Genomic DNA, 13,805 nt, shown 5'->3' with positions numbered 1-13,805 from the left:
TTTTCAGGCAGTGCATTCCAGATCATAACAATTACTTGTGTTAATTTTTTTTCTCATGCCACCCCTGGTTCTTTTGCCAACCCCTTTAAAAACTGTGTCCTCTGGTTACTGAAGCACCTGCCATTGGAAACAGTTTCTTCTTGGCTTTGTGAGGGGCAGGTCATGCCTCACAAGCCTTATTGAATTCTTTGAAGATGTGAAAAAACACGTTGATGAAGGAAGAGCAGTGGATGTGGTGTATATGGATTTTAGCAAGGCGTTTGATAAGGTTCCCCATGGTAGGCTCATTCAGAAAATAAGGAGGCATGGGATACAGGGAAAGGTGGCTGTCTGGATACAGAATTGGCTGGCCCATAGAAGACAGAGGGTGGTAGTAGATGGAAAGTATTCAGCATGGAGCTCGGTGACCAGTGGTGTTCCGCAGGGATCTGTTCTGGGACCTCTGCTCTTTGTGATTTTTATAAATGACTTGGATGAGGAAGTGGAAGGCTGGGTTAGCAAGTTTGCCGATGACACGAAGGTTGCTGGAGTTGTGGATAGTGTGGAAGGCTGTTGTAGGTTGCAACGGGACATTGACAGGATGCAGAGCTGGGCTGAGAAGTGGCAGATGGAGTTCAACCTGGAAAAGTGTGAAGTGATTCATTTTGGAAGGTCGAATTTGAATGCAGAATACAGGCTTAAAGACAGGATTCTTGGTAGTGTGGAGGAACAGAGGGATCTTGGGGTCCATGTCCATAGATCGCTCAAAGTTGCCACCCAAGTTGATAGGGTTGTTAAGAAGGCGTATGGTGTGTTGGCTTTCATTAACAGGGGGATTGAGTTTAAGAGCCGCGAGGTTATGCTGCAGCTCTATAAGGCCCTGGTTCGACCACACTTGGAATATTGTGTTTAGTTCTGGCCGCCTCATTATAGGAAGGATGTGGAAGCTTTAGAGAGGGTGCAGAGAAGATTTACCAGGATGCTGCCTGGACTGGAGGGCATGTCTTACGAAGAAAGGTTGAGGGAGCTAGGGCTTTTCTCATTGGAGCGAAGAAGGATGAGAGGTGACTTGATAGAGGGGTACAAGATGATGAGAGGCATAGATAGAGTGGATAGCCAGAGACTTTTTCCCAGGGCAGAAAGGGCTATCACCAGGGGGCATAATTTTAAGGTGATTGGATGAAGGTTTCGGGGAGATGTCAGAGGTAGGTTCTTTACACAGAGAGTGGTGGGTGCGTGGAATGCACTGCCAGCGGTGGTAGTAGAAGCAGATACATTAGGGACATTTAAGCGACTCTTGGATAGGTACATGGATGATAGTAGAATGAAGGGTATGTAGGCAGTTTGATCTTAGAGTAGGTTAAAGGTTCGCCACAACATCGTGGGCCGAAGGGCCTGTACTGTGCTGTTCTATGTTCTTATTTACTCTATCAAAATCCCTCTTGATTTCGAACACCTCCATCAAATCTCCCCTTAACCTTCTCCGCTCTAAGGAGAACAACCCATTTCTCCTGTCTCTCCACTTAACTGAAGTCTCTCACCCTCAGTACCATTGTGGTAAATCTCCTCTGCACCCTCTCTAAGACTCTGACACCCTTCCCGAAGTGTGGTGCCCCGAATTGGGTACAATTCGCCAGCTGAGGGCTGACCAGTATTTCTTTTTTAAATGTTCAGCATAACTTCCTTGCTTTTGTAAGCTATGCCTCTACTTATAAAGTCAAGGATCCCATATGCTTTTAACAGCCTTTTCTACTTGTCCTGACACCTTCAAAGACTTGTGTGTGTACAGCTCCAGGTCTTCCTGTTGCTGCACCCACTTTAAAATTGTACCATTTAGTTAATATTGCCTCTCCTCAGTTCCCTGCCCAAAAAAATCAATTCTCTGTTAAATTTAATCTACCATGTAGCTGCCCATTTTATCAGTCTGTCTATGCTCTTCTGAAGTCTGTTACTATCCTGCTCACTGTTTACTCCACTTACGAGTTGGAGTCATCTGCAAACCTAGAAATTATATACCCACGTCCAGATCATTAATATATATCAGAAAGAGCAGTGGTCCCAACACCGATTTCAGGTAAACACCACTGTATCCTTCCCTCCAGCCTGAAAAAGAACCGTTAACCACTACTCTCTGCTTTCTGTAACTTAGTCAATTTCAGATACACACTGCCACTGTCCCTTTAATCCCATGGACAACAATTTTGTTAACAGAATCTATTATGGGTTACTTTATCGAACACCTTTTGAAAGTCCATAAACATATCAACCACGTTACCCTTATCAACCCACTCTGTTATTTCATCAAAGAACTCAATCAAGTTAGTCAAGCACGATTTGCTTCTAACAAATCCATGCTGGGATTTTCAATCAGTAAATTATAATTTTCCAAGTGCCATTTTTGTCTCAGATTATTGTCTCAAAGTTTCCCCACCTTGATTTAGGCTGATAGGCCTATAGTTACCCAATTTATCCCTCTCTCCTTTTTTCACCAGGAATGTAACAGTTGCAACTCTCCAGTCCTCTGGAACAGTCCCATATCTAAGAGGATTGGAAGATTGTGGCCAGTGCCTCTGCAATTTCCACCTTTAGTTCCCTCAGCAACCTCAGATGCATCCCATCCAGAACGGGTGCTCTTTTCACTTCAAAAGTGCTGTGGGATTTTTTATGTTCTGAGTTCTACGTCTTATCCAAAAGACACCACCTGTGGCAGCGCAGCCTTCCTTCAGTATTATACTGATATGTCAGGCTGAATTATGTGCTCAGGTCTCTGAAGTGGGCCTTGAATCCATGACATTCTGACTCAGAGGCAAGAGTGAAACCCACTGAGCCACCCGAACCCCTCGATTATATTCCAGTCTGTAACTCACTCCCTGGTATCTGCTATTCTATATATAAACCCCCCGAACCCCTCGATTAGATTCAAGCCTGTAACTCACTCCCGGGTATCTGTTATTCTATATATAAACCCCCCGGACCCCTCGATTAGATTCCAGTCTGTAACTCACTCCCAGATGTCTGTTATTCTATATATAAATCTCCCGAACCCATCGATTAGATGCCAGTCTTTAACTCACTCCCGGGTATCTTTTATTCTATATATAAACCCACTGAAACCCCTCGATTAGATTCCAGTCTGTAACTCACTCCCGGGTATCTGTTATTCTATATATAAACCCCCCCGAGCCCCTCGATTAGATTCCAGAATCACAAAATAATACAATGCAGAAGAGGCCCTTCGGCCCATCGAGTCTGCACCGATGCATTAAAACACCTGACCTGTTTACCGAATCCCATTTGCCAGCACTTGGCCCATAGCCTTGAATGTTATGACGTGGCAAGTGCTCATTCAGGTACTTTTTAAAGGATGTGAGGCAACCCGCATCTATCACCCTCCCAGGCAGGGCATTCCAGACCGTCACCACCCTCTGGGTAAAAAAGTTCTTCCGCAAATCCCCCTTAAACCTCCTGCCCCTCACAAACTTGTGTCTCGTCGTAACTGACCGTTCAACTAAGCGGAACAGCTACTCCCTATCCACCCTGTCCATGCCCTTCATAATCTTGTACACCTCGATCAGGTCACCCCTTAGTCTTCTCTGCTCCAGCGAAAACAACCCAAGCCTATCCAACCTCTCTTCATAGCTTAAATGTTCCATCCCATGCAACATCCTGGTGAATCGCCTCTGCACCCCCTCCAGTGTAATCACAACCTTCCTATAATGTGGCGACCAGAATTGCACACAGTACTCCAGCTGTGGCCTTACCAAAGTTCTATACAACTCCAACATGACCTCCCTGCTTTTGTAATCTATGCCTCGATTGATAAAGGCAAGTGTCCCATATGCCTTTTTCACCACCCTATTAACCTGCCCTTCTGCCTTCAGAGATCTATGGACAAACACGCCAAGGTCCCTTTGTTCCTCGGAACTTCCCAGTGTCAGGCCAGTCTGTAACTCACTCCTGGGTATCTGTTATTTTATATATAAACCCCCGAACCCCCGATTAGATCCCAGCCTGTAACTCACTCCCGGATATCTGTTATTCTATATATAAACCCCCCTGAACCCCTTGATTAGATTCCAGCCTGTAACTCATTCCTGGGTATCTGTTATTCTATATATAAACCCCCCGAACCTCTCGATTAGATTCCAGCCTGTAACTCATTCCTGGGTATCTGTTATTCTATATCAACCCTCAAGTCCCTCGATCAGATTCCAGCCTGAAACTCACTCCTGGGTATCTGTTATTAAATATTTTAATTATAAATTATCTGAAACACTTGATTAGTTTCCAGCCTGTCATTTGCAGACTTCAGTTAATGTGTACAAGAATCAATGTCTTCTTAAAATTGTGGACACTAGTCTAGATTTTCCTATTGGAGCACTGAGATTAACTCATTCAAAATAAATGGTTACTATCAGCATTACAATCAGGAAATCTAGGTCATCAGCTTAATATATTCAGCAAAACATTTTGTAAATGAATTCCATACCCCAAAATGATTCCCACCTGCAGTGTTTTTGATCCTTGTCCTCAGGGACCAAAATTAATGCATCTGGATCTTCTCACTATCCATCAAGTTAAAGCCAAGCCTTGTTGTCCAAATCACTTATTCACCGCATGGCTTCATTTGAAGTTAACAGAATCACAAGAATGGACCTTTCAGAGTTCTTCTAATCACTTCAAATCTTTTTGAAATCTTTAAAAGGTGGGGCAAGGGAACTGTTAGCCCTTCGCTGAAGGGTCACTTTCATTGTTGCCATTATCATTATGAAGCACTTTGGTGATATGGACACTCCATAAGAGGGAGGAGAAGGGTTGCTTAAATAACTTAACGAGTGACAAAATTCTTTGACAAAGTTGGTAACCCTGTGGAGGGTTTGATGGAGTGCTGCATTGTCACTGTCCTTTATACTAAAATGAAGTTGCAGCTCCCTGTACAGTTGCACGGTTCTGATCCCACGGCCTCAGAAGAGCAGGACAGTCTTCCAGTGCCCTAATCAACATTCTTCAGTCAGCCCACTCCAACACAACACAGATCAATATCTCACGGTATAATCGCTGCTGTTCACACAAAGGGCAGTCAATGCAAATAATAAACTGAACTTGGGAAGGGGTTTGAGATGTTTAAATGATGTCACAGCAAGGTAAACTATTTTTTCCTTTGATGTGGCAAGCCAGAATTTTAAAAAATAGTCTGAGTCTCCCCAATATTTGCAGTTCGAGTCTTCCTGATAACCACAGTCCAGAACTCCCAGATATCGTTACTTCGCAACAAAGTTTGTTTCCTCCATTTGCCGTTCGTACTGGAAGAGATCGGCTGAGTCTTCATCCACATGTTCACTTATTTCTGTCAGAATCACGTCCAGCACCTGCACAAGACAAACAGAGTGCCCTCACTGTTGAATCAATGGTGCTGGCTGGCTGTATCCCTGCAGGATGAGGGCTGCATTTTCCCATGGATTTTCCTCATCTCTTGATCATTCTCCCAGGAATCCTGAACAACTCTTTTAATTAGACAAAGGAAGCAAAAAAATCAGATGGAAGGGGACTGCCAATGGCCAATCCCCACTCCCATCTGGGCTATTCCAATAACTCCTTGCTAATCCTGCTTGAATAGGATAAACATTACTGTCTGTTAATTCTACATGAAATGTGTTTATGCCATATCAATTAATCCTTAATGGCAATGGCCGTGTAACACAAAATTTCCCCTCAATTGTCAAACTCACACAAAGGGACCATAAAACAGATGGTGTTAGAAGAGATAGATACAGAATCTGGAGTGATATGGGGTTCTCTTCTGACGTTGGGGTTGAACCACACTGACGGGACAAAACAGGGCAAGCTTTTCTCTGTATCTAACCCCTTTTTTCTCTATTCAAACCTTTTTTGTTTGTTTGATGGGGACAGTGTAGAGGGAGCTTTACTCTGTATCTAACCCCGTTTTTTTTAAAAATTCTTTTTTTATGGGGACAGTGTAGAGGGAGCTTTGCTCTGTATGTAACCCCGTGCTGTGCATGTCCTGGGAGAGTTTGATGGGACAGTGTAGAGGGAGCTTGCTCTGTATCTAAGCTGTACTGTACCTGTCCTGGGAGAGTTTGATGGGACAGTGTAGCGGGAGCTTTACTCTGTATCTAACCCTTTTTTTTCTTTTTTTTTAAATAAAACCCCTTTTTTTTCTTTTTTGTATCTAACTCTTTTTTTTTTAAGGTGGCCTTTATACCCCTTTGACATATTTTATGTCGCGGTGGCCTATATTCCTCAGGCCCCATTTATACACATATTTTTTAAAATAACTTTATTAAAATCAAATAAATAAACAAAAAACTCAAATTAAAATGCCATTTTCGGCGGCGACGATGCACTCCAGTCCCTGTGGTGCTCACCGGACACGGAAGGCCTCAAGCGTACCGGCGGACACCGCATGCTCCTTCTCCAGAGATGCCCGGGCTTGAACATAACCGCGGAAGAGGGGCAGACAATCGGGGAGGACTGACCCCCCGATGGCCCGCAGCCTGGACCTGTGAATTGCCACCTTGGCCAGGCCCAGGAGCAGACCGACGAGGAGATCCTCCTCCTGGCCCAAGCCCCTCTGCACCGGGTGCCCAAAGATCAGGAGCGTTGGACTGAAGTGCAGCCAAAACGTGAGGAGAAGCCCCGTCAAATACTCAAAGAGGGGCTGCAACCTCGCACACTCCATATATACGTGGAACTCGGACTCGCCCAGGCCGCAGAAAGTACAGGTGGCCTGGGAGTCCGTGAACCTGCTTAAAGGTCTATTGCACGGGACTGCCCTGTGCAACACCCTCAACCCCAGGTCCCCGATGTAAAGGGGGAGGACTCCCGCGTAGAGAGACCTCCATCAGGGTTTCCCCTCGCCGCCAGATGTCAACGTGGACCGCCAGGGCGTGTCCGGCCGGCTGACGAGGGCGAGGAAGTGGAGAGCGTGAAGGAGCAGCCCATACAGGAAACCCCTCCGCACTGATTGGAATGGCACAGAGGGCATTTCCGAGAGGTGGATCGGGCTGTGCAGGACCGGCTCCCGAGGAGGGTTTTGGGGCCTGGGTTCGTTGAGCAGTTCCGGCCGAGCGGGAGTCAGCTCGGCCGGGAGCGCTCTGCGCTCCCAAGCCCCCTCGTCACCCGCACTGTGAGGCGTCCCGGGGGCTTCGGCTATTCCTCCGCCCGTCATCCGCCCCCGGAGCCAACCACCTGGACAGCCGAGGCGCTCTCCTCCGCCGGCGGGGGAGCTCCCTGACTGGAGATGACCATGTTTCAGACTCTGAATAGATCCCGGTAAAAGACAGGCAACTCGCTCAGAATGGCGTGGCTAACGGACTCCGCCGGGAGCTGCGTGTCGTCTTGAAGGCAGTGACACTGGCAGAAAAAATACGTCACCAGCACACACCATCTGGGAGGATGCTCGACGTACAGGTATCTCTACAGGGTCCGAAGGCGGAGAGTCGCAGCCTGGGTGCGGACGCACACCAGCGACTGGCCGCCCTCCTCAATCGGGAGACTCAGGACCGCGGCAGAGACCCAGTGTTTCCTCTTGCCCCAGAAGAAATCGATGAGTTTCTTCTGGATCTTGGTGGCGAATGCAGGGGGCGGGGCCAAAGTGACCAACCGGTGCCACAGCATGGAGGCCACCAGTTGGTTTATGACCAACGCTCGGCCCCTGTAGGAAAGCACTCAGAGCAGTCCTGTCCAGCGCCCCAGCCGAGCGGTGACTTTCGCCTCCAACTCCTGCCATTTGCCGGCCAGGCTTCCTCAGCGGGGCTAAGGTGAACTCCCAGATAGAGGAGGTGCGTGGTGCTCCAGGCAAAAGGCGTCAACTCCTCCGGCAGGGAATCCACCCGCCACTGACCTATAAGGAGACCAGAACATTTCTCACAATTGATCCTCGCGGAGGACGCGGCAGAAAAGGTCTGCTGGCAGTCGCGCATCCTCCGCAAGTCAACGGGATCTGTGACCGCGAGGAGCACGTCGTCAGCGTAAGCCGAGAGAATGACCGACATGGCCGACTCGCGCAGAGCCAATCCCGTCAACCTCCTGTGAAGCAGGCACAAGAACGGCTCCACGCAGATAGGATACAATTGGCCGGACATGGGGCATCCATGACGCACTCCTCTCTCAAAGCAAAGGGGCGCCGTCAAGGACCCGTTAACGTTGACCAACACTCTGCAGCGGTGTATAAAAATCTTCCAGGACCTGGATCTGCGACCTCACGTACGCGCCTCGGGACCCTATAAGCTGTAGGTCCCTCAGCGCGCCTTTCTTCTCTTTATATGCCTGCCACAGGGCCGGGTCCGCGACGGCATGACCGAGGCAGGACTCCAAGTCGAGCACCTCCCTCTCCAGGTGCCCGATCTCGGCTTCCCGCCTCTTGGTCAACCCCTTCGCGTACTCCTGACAGAAGACGCGGATGTGAGTCTTGCCCACATCCCACCATAGCCTCAAGGAGGGGCAGCCTCCCTGCTTCCTTCTCCAGTCGGCCCAGAATCGACGGAAGGAGTCCCGGAATTGCTCGTCTTCCAGCAGCCAGTTGTTAAAGTGCCAGTACGCGGACCCTGCCCGCATGCGGAGCAGAATGAACTCCGCCCACACCAGGTGGCGGTCCGAGCACGGCACCAGCCGCATAGAGGCCGCCGAGACGCGGGAGATGCAAGCCTGCGAAACGTAGAGGCGGTCGATTAGGGACCCTCCTGCTCCAGACCTCCACGTGAAGGCACTGGAGTCGGGATGGAGATTCCGCCAGACGTCCACCAAGTTGAGGGAGCTGGTTCCCTCAACTTCTCAACCGATGCTTGGCCGTGCTGGGGACCGGAGCGATCCCCCACCTCGAGGGCACAGTTAAAATCCCTCCCCGAGGATGATGCACTCGCCGCTATCGATGGAGCTCAAGACAGCGGATACTTCTTCAAAGAAGCGCACTTCCAATGCACCGGGTCTGGGCGCGTACACGTTCAGAAAGTGGATCGACACGCTCCCCAGGCGGACAGCAAGGTGGAGCAAGCGGCCCGGCACTAGCTCCTTGACCCCCAAGATCTCCGGCTGAAAAGTCGGGGCCAACAAGATAGCCACCCCCCTAGAAATAGGGGTGTGGTGACTCATGTCGACCCCACCCTGCCACTCCAGGAGCCAGGTGGCTTCGTCTCCCGGAACGGTGTGGGTTTCCTGTAGAAAGCTCACCGTGTATCTCCCTTCCCCGAGGACAGAGAGATTATGAAATCTGCGGTGAGACCCCCTGCTGCCATTGATGTTGAGGCTGGCTATGGTTATCTTCATGTCAAATGTACTTAAAACCCGTCACCAACACCTCACTGTAAGGAGGGAGTGCAAGTGCACCTGGCCTTCCACTCACCCAGCAACCCATTGAGGAACACATTAAAACGGCGCCTCTCAACCAGTTTCACACCCGTGCCCTTGCCCACTTTCTTGAGGGCGGCACAGACGGACTGAATGATCAGCGCCAGACACGACCAACAGCCAAGGGCCAGCTGAACTTTATCGCGGCAACCCCTGCAAGCCACGAGGAAATCCCGGAGTTCCGCTGTGGGGATGAGAGGAGACTCGGTGGGAGGCACGAGGGAGTCCACCACCTCACTGGCGATGGAATCAAGGTCATCCTCCGTGCCCCACACCGAGTCCCCATCCTCCTCCAGGTCGTCACCGCCAGCGGTCAACACACCCACCACACACTGGGGGGCGGACGTCCTGACCCCGCCAGCTGGTCCCGCCTCCGTCACGATCCCACCCCCAGGATCGATGACAGAGGAGTCCTCTCTGGGTTCTACTGTAAAACTAGAGCCTGTGGGCGCTAGTGGTTCAGGATCCCCCTCCACCTCCGTCCCCAGGCCAATGGGCGGCCCAGGGGAGACGGAAGTTCCCGACTCCGGAAATCCAGCCAGAGCCGAGACCGGAGGCGGAGAGAGGAGGCTATCTCCTGCTCCGCCAGCACCCACAGGCCCAGCAGATGGGGCAGCATTTTTGGTTATAACCAGGTCGGGTGTCTCTTGGTTGTGAGTGAATTCTGGTCGGGAGGGCCAACCCTTTGGGGCCTCGACCGCCCCTCCATTCAGCACACCAGACCCAGTGGCAGTGGCAGAATGGGCAGCGTCTCCAGGCTCCCCCAACACAAGCAGTCCTCCACTTACTCCTCCAGGAGGGTCCTCATGTGCAGGGGCCTCCCGCTCCCCTCCATCCTGAGGGGTAGGGAGCTCCTGCCCAGACTTTGCAGCCTTGATGATGGTGGTGGCAAGAGGAACCTGGGGACCCGAAATAGGAGACAGCTCCCCTCCAACTGATGGGCCCTGCACCTCATGATCCTGTGTTACTTCTGTGAAGGGGTGCCTTCTCCTCTTTTTCCCAGTTGGGCGCGGAGGCTCAGAGACCTCCATGCCATCAGAGGCCTCCACCTCCGCACTCTTTTTTCAGTCACCCTGCGCCTGAGCCAAGTGGGCTCCCCGACATCGGGCCTTGGGCTGAGCTCAGGCTCGGGTCATGTCAATGCGTCCAGGGGATGCGTCTCTTGATGTTTATTTTTCCTCCACGCCTTCCTTCCACCTAGACTGGCACTCACCACCCCGCCGGAGGCCGTGAAGACCACAGCCTCCAGAACCAATTGAATGGTGTCTGGTGGAGGTGTAGGGGGGTGGGAGGAGGTGCAGCAGCGCCACCCTGGGCTGCCGAGGTGGAGTTGGCAGCCGGGAGGTTGGGGCAATTCTTACGAACATGCCCCACCCCCTTGCAGACATGGCACCATGCCCCGTCCAAGGTCCAGAAGACGCAGTATGCCGTCCTCTGGAACTCTACTTCGAAATGGCCATCTGTGACCCCCTCCCACACCAGAGCAATGAATAGCTGGCAACAGAAAGAGTACACATGCCGGAGGCTGTTCTCCCGAAGACCGAGCGGGACTACGGTGAGCCCGTCTTTACGTCCCCCAGATGGTGCAGGTGGGGAAGGAGGAGCTCACCAGGAATGAAGGGCGGGACATTTGATAGAATGATCCTTTGCGCAGTGGCCTGAAGGGGGTCCACTGGCAGAAAGGTTCCGCCCACGGTGATCCCCTTGCTCAGAGCCAGGGACACCGCCCGCTCGGTCTTCAGGAAAAACACCGCCTTTCCACATATTTTTGAGGCAGCAACAATGGCCGGAGGGCCGACAACCTCGGCCATTGCCTTAACACATGCCTCAATTGACATGTTTGGGTGGATGTAGCTCTTGACCCCATGCTTCGATGTTATTAATGCAAATGGTGACGGGGCAACAGCTGCAGCAGCCGCAGCAGCACATGTGCGGGAAGGCCCCGCCACCGGCGAAGAGGGGCTTGCGACGGGGTTACAGAGCTACGCCCACCCCCAAGAAACAAAGCACACAACAGTTTCCTCTTTAACTCAAGCAATATGATGGGGGGGCGGGGGCGGAGGATGGGAGTAGAGGAAGATAGGGCTGAAAAGGACAAGGAGAGAACAGGATAGGTGGCCGAGTGATGGAAGGGAGAGAACAGCTGCGAGGATGTTACAGTTCAATTGGTAGTTGGAGCACCTTGCTGCAGAGTCTACAGTTCAGTCTTCCAATTAGGGGAGGGCTCTTCGCCCAAGTCGGCTAGAGCCGCCCGGTTCTCTCCCTTTTCTGCTGTCGTATAAATATGGTCTTCAGCCGGGCAGCTCCAGCCGTCCTGAGCCACACAGTTGGGGGTGGGGAGGGAGCCCCTTTTGCGCAGGATGGCAAATAAACACAAGAACAAATACAAGGGCTCCCTATAGAATTTGGCAGCCCCACCCCTGGATCTTCTGGTGCCTCCTCCCTCCCCCAACAGTCCAAACAACCAACAGTTCTCCGGTGCTCCTACACCCACCTGTCCAAAATGACTTGCAGGTCTTCTTAGTCTTGCAAAAGTTCCACAATAAATGCAGCTGTCTCCACGCTACAGTCACCTCTTTAGTTACTCCACTCTGCTGTCTCCTCACCAGTAATTCCACTCTGCTCTCTCCTTTCCAGTTGCAGTTGCAGCAACACAGGTGCAGCTGCTCCCCGATTGCAGGCAGGAAGTGCTTCCCAAATTGCCCAGCCAATCCCAGTGCTATACCTGTCCTGAGAGTGTTTGATGGGGACAGTGTAGAGGGAGCTTTACTCTGTATCTAACTCCATGTTGTACCTGTCCTGGGAGTGTTTGATGGAGACAGTGTAGAGAAACCTGCCTGTTGCTTGTTGTTGATGGTGGTGCTTGAAATCCCTCACACTAATAAACACTAAAGTCACAAATGTAAAAATAAATTACTAAGAGAAACAAAATTGGCTTTGCTAGAAATTGAGGGTAGGAGAGCCAAATAGGAAATATTGGGAATTAACTGTAAGAAGTTTGCACGCACCACATCAGTAAAAGCCTTCAAGTGGTAATTCCTCAATGCCACATTTTCGACAGTTAAACGAATGTGTTGGCTGACGTTAAGGTATTGCCCAAAAAGGACATCGAGCATCCAATCTGCAAAAAGGAATGTGGAGCATTATCTCAGTTATTGACCTGTGATGAAATGAATGGAACAGTCATAGGAAACTCGTTCAAGAATGCACCTGGTGTCAGCTGTGACTCAGTGGGTTGCCCTCTTATCTCTGAGTCAGTGTGTTCTAGGTTCAAGTTCCACTCCATAGTCTTGAGCCAAGCCAAGTATGGTTATCAGTTGAAGCGGTGTTAGAGCACACAAGATAAATGTTCCCGATTGCGCAAATGTAATTTAGCCCCCATTTTAAAGACATTTTCATTATAAATTCCTATGTCCCCATTTATAAGGGAAACTTCTTGTGTAAACATGTCACACTATAATTACACCCTCCTACCTGTGCTAACTCATGGTCTAACAGCCTGTCCAGCTCGGCCTATTTTTTTAAATTCACTTATGGATGTTGGCATTTGTTGCCCATCCCTAATTGCTCCTGAGAAGGTGGTGGTGAGCCACCTTCTTGAATACAACCGAGTAGCTTGTGTCAGGCAAATCCCCCCCACCTGCCAAGATTGAGGCACACACTATTTCGCCACATGAGCATTAAAACTTAAAATTGCAAGCCCCTGACCAGAATAACATTTCCATGGTAACCAACACTGTTGGAACAAGGGACAAAGGGCCACGCCCTGACTCATTCAACCATCAATGGACTTTTGATTACCAGATGTTGAAGGTGGGAGGCAGCGAGCATTCCAGAGACTGCTAAGGTACAATCCACAAAATGCGCAGGAGAGACTGTTCCATATAAGCAGCTAGTCACATGACTAACTTGCTAGGCAACCTGGGAGTTTTTTTGAATTTGAACTCCCGACAAAGGAATTGGAACTGAGACAAAGCCATGTGCTCGTGGAGTAAAGATCTCTCTTGGAACTGAAGCAAGAAGACCTCTCTCCTGCCTGCTTCCATCTCCTTCCCACGGAACTGAATCTTGTGAAAACATGTGAAACTCAAAGAGAGAAAGGTTTCCTGCGTGAGCAAGGTCTTAAGAAGACTACTGGGCCCCAATGAAAAGCAAGACTACTTACAAAAATGAGCTCAAAGCACCGTAAGAAGATATTGCCTCAAACTGTTCTACCTTATCTTTTCAGTCCCTATTTTCATATGTGTATCGCGTGTGCATGCTAGCATGGGCGCACCATATATCTGTAATGTGAACCACATTGGAGTTTAAGTTTTAATAAAATTGCGTCTTTCTTCTTTAAATCTGAGAAAGCCTGTGTGAATTGGTTTCTTTGTCTTAGAGTCATACAGCATAGAAACAGGCCCTTTGGCCCACCACGTTAATCCCTTATTTATACTAATCCCACCGGCCTACATTAA

The 13,805-nt window shown here is 50.0% G+C and overlaps 1 protein-coding gene across 3 annotated transcripts in view; it reads right to left on the bottom strand.

Moving 5' to 3' along the window:
* Window positions 1-13,805, bottom strand: part of LOC137381495 (uncharacterized) — a 189,931-nt gene that overhangs the window by 133,803 nt on the left and 42,323 nt on the right. The window lies entirely within an intron of this gene.

This window comes from Heterodontus francisci, chromosome 22 (assembly GCF_036365525.1).
Source record: "Heterodontus francisci isolate sHetFra1 chromosome 22, sHetFra1.hap1, whole genome shotgun sequence".
Taxonomy (NCBI): Eukaryota; Metazoa; Chordata; class Chondrichthyes; order Heterodontiformes; family Heterodontidae; genus Heterodontus; species Heterodontus francisci.
Note: the sequence above shows the minus strand (reverse complement) of the source record. Positions and strands in the feature narration are given on the sequence as shown.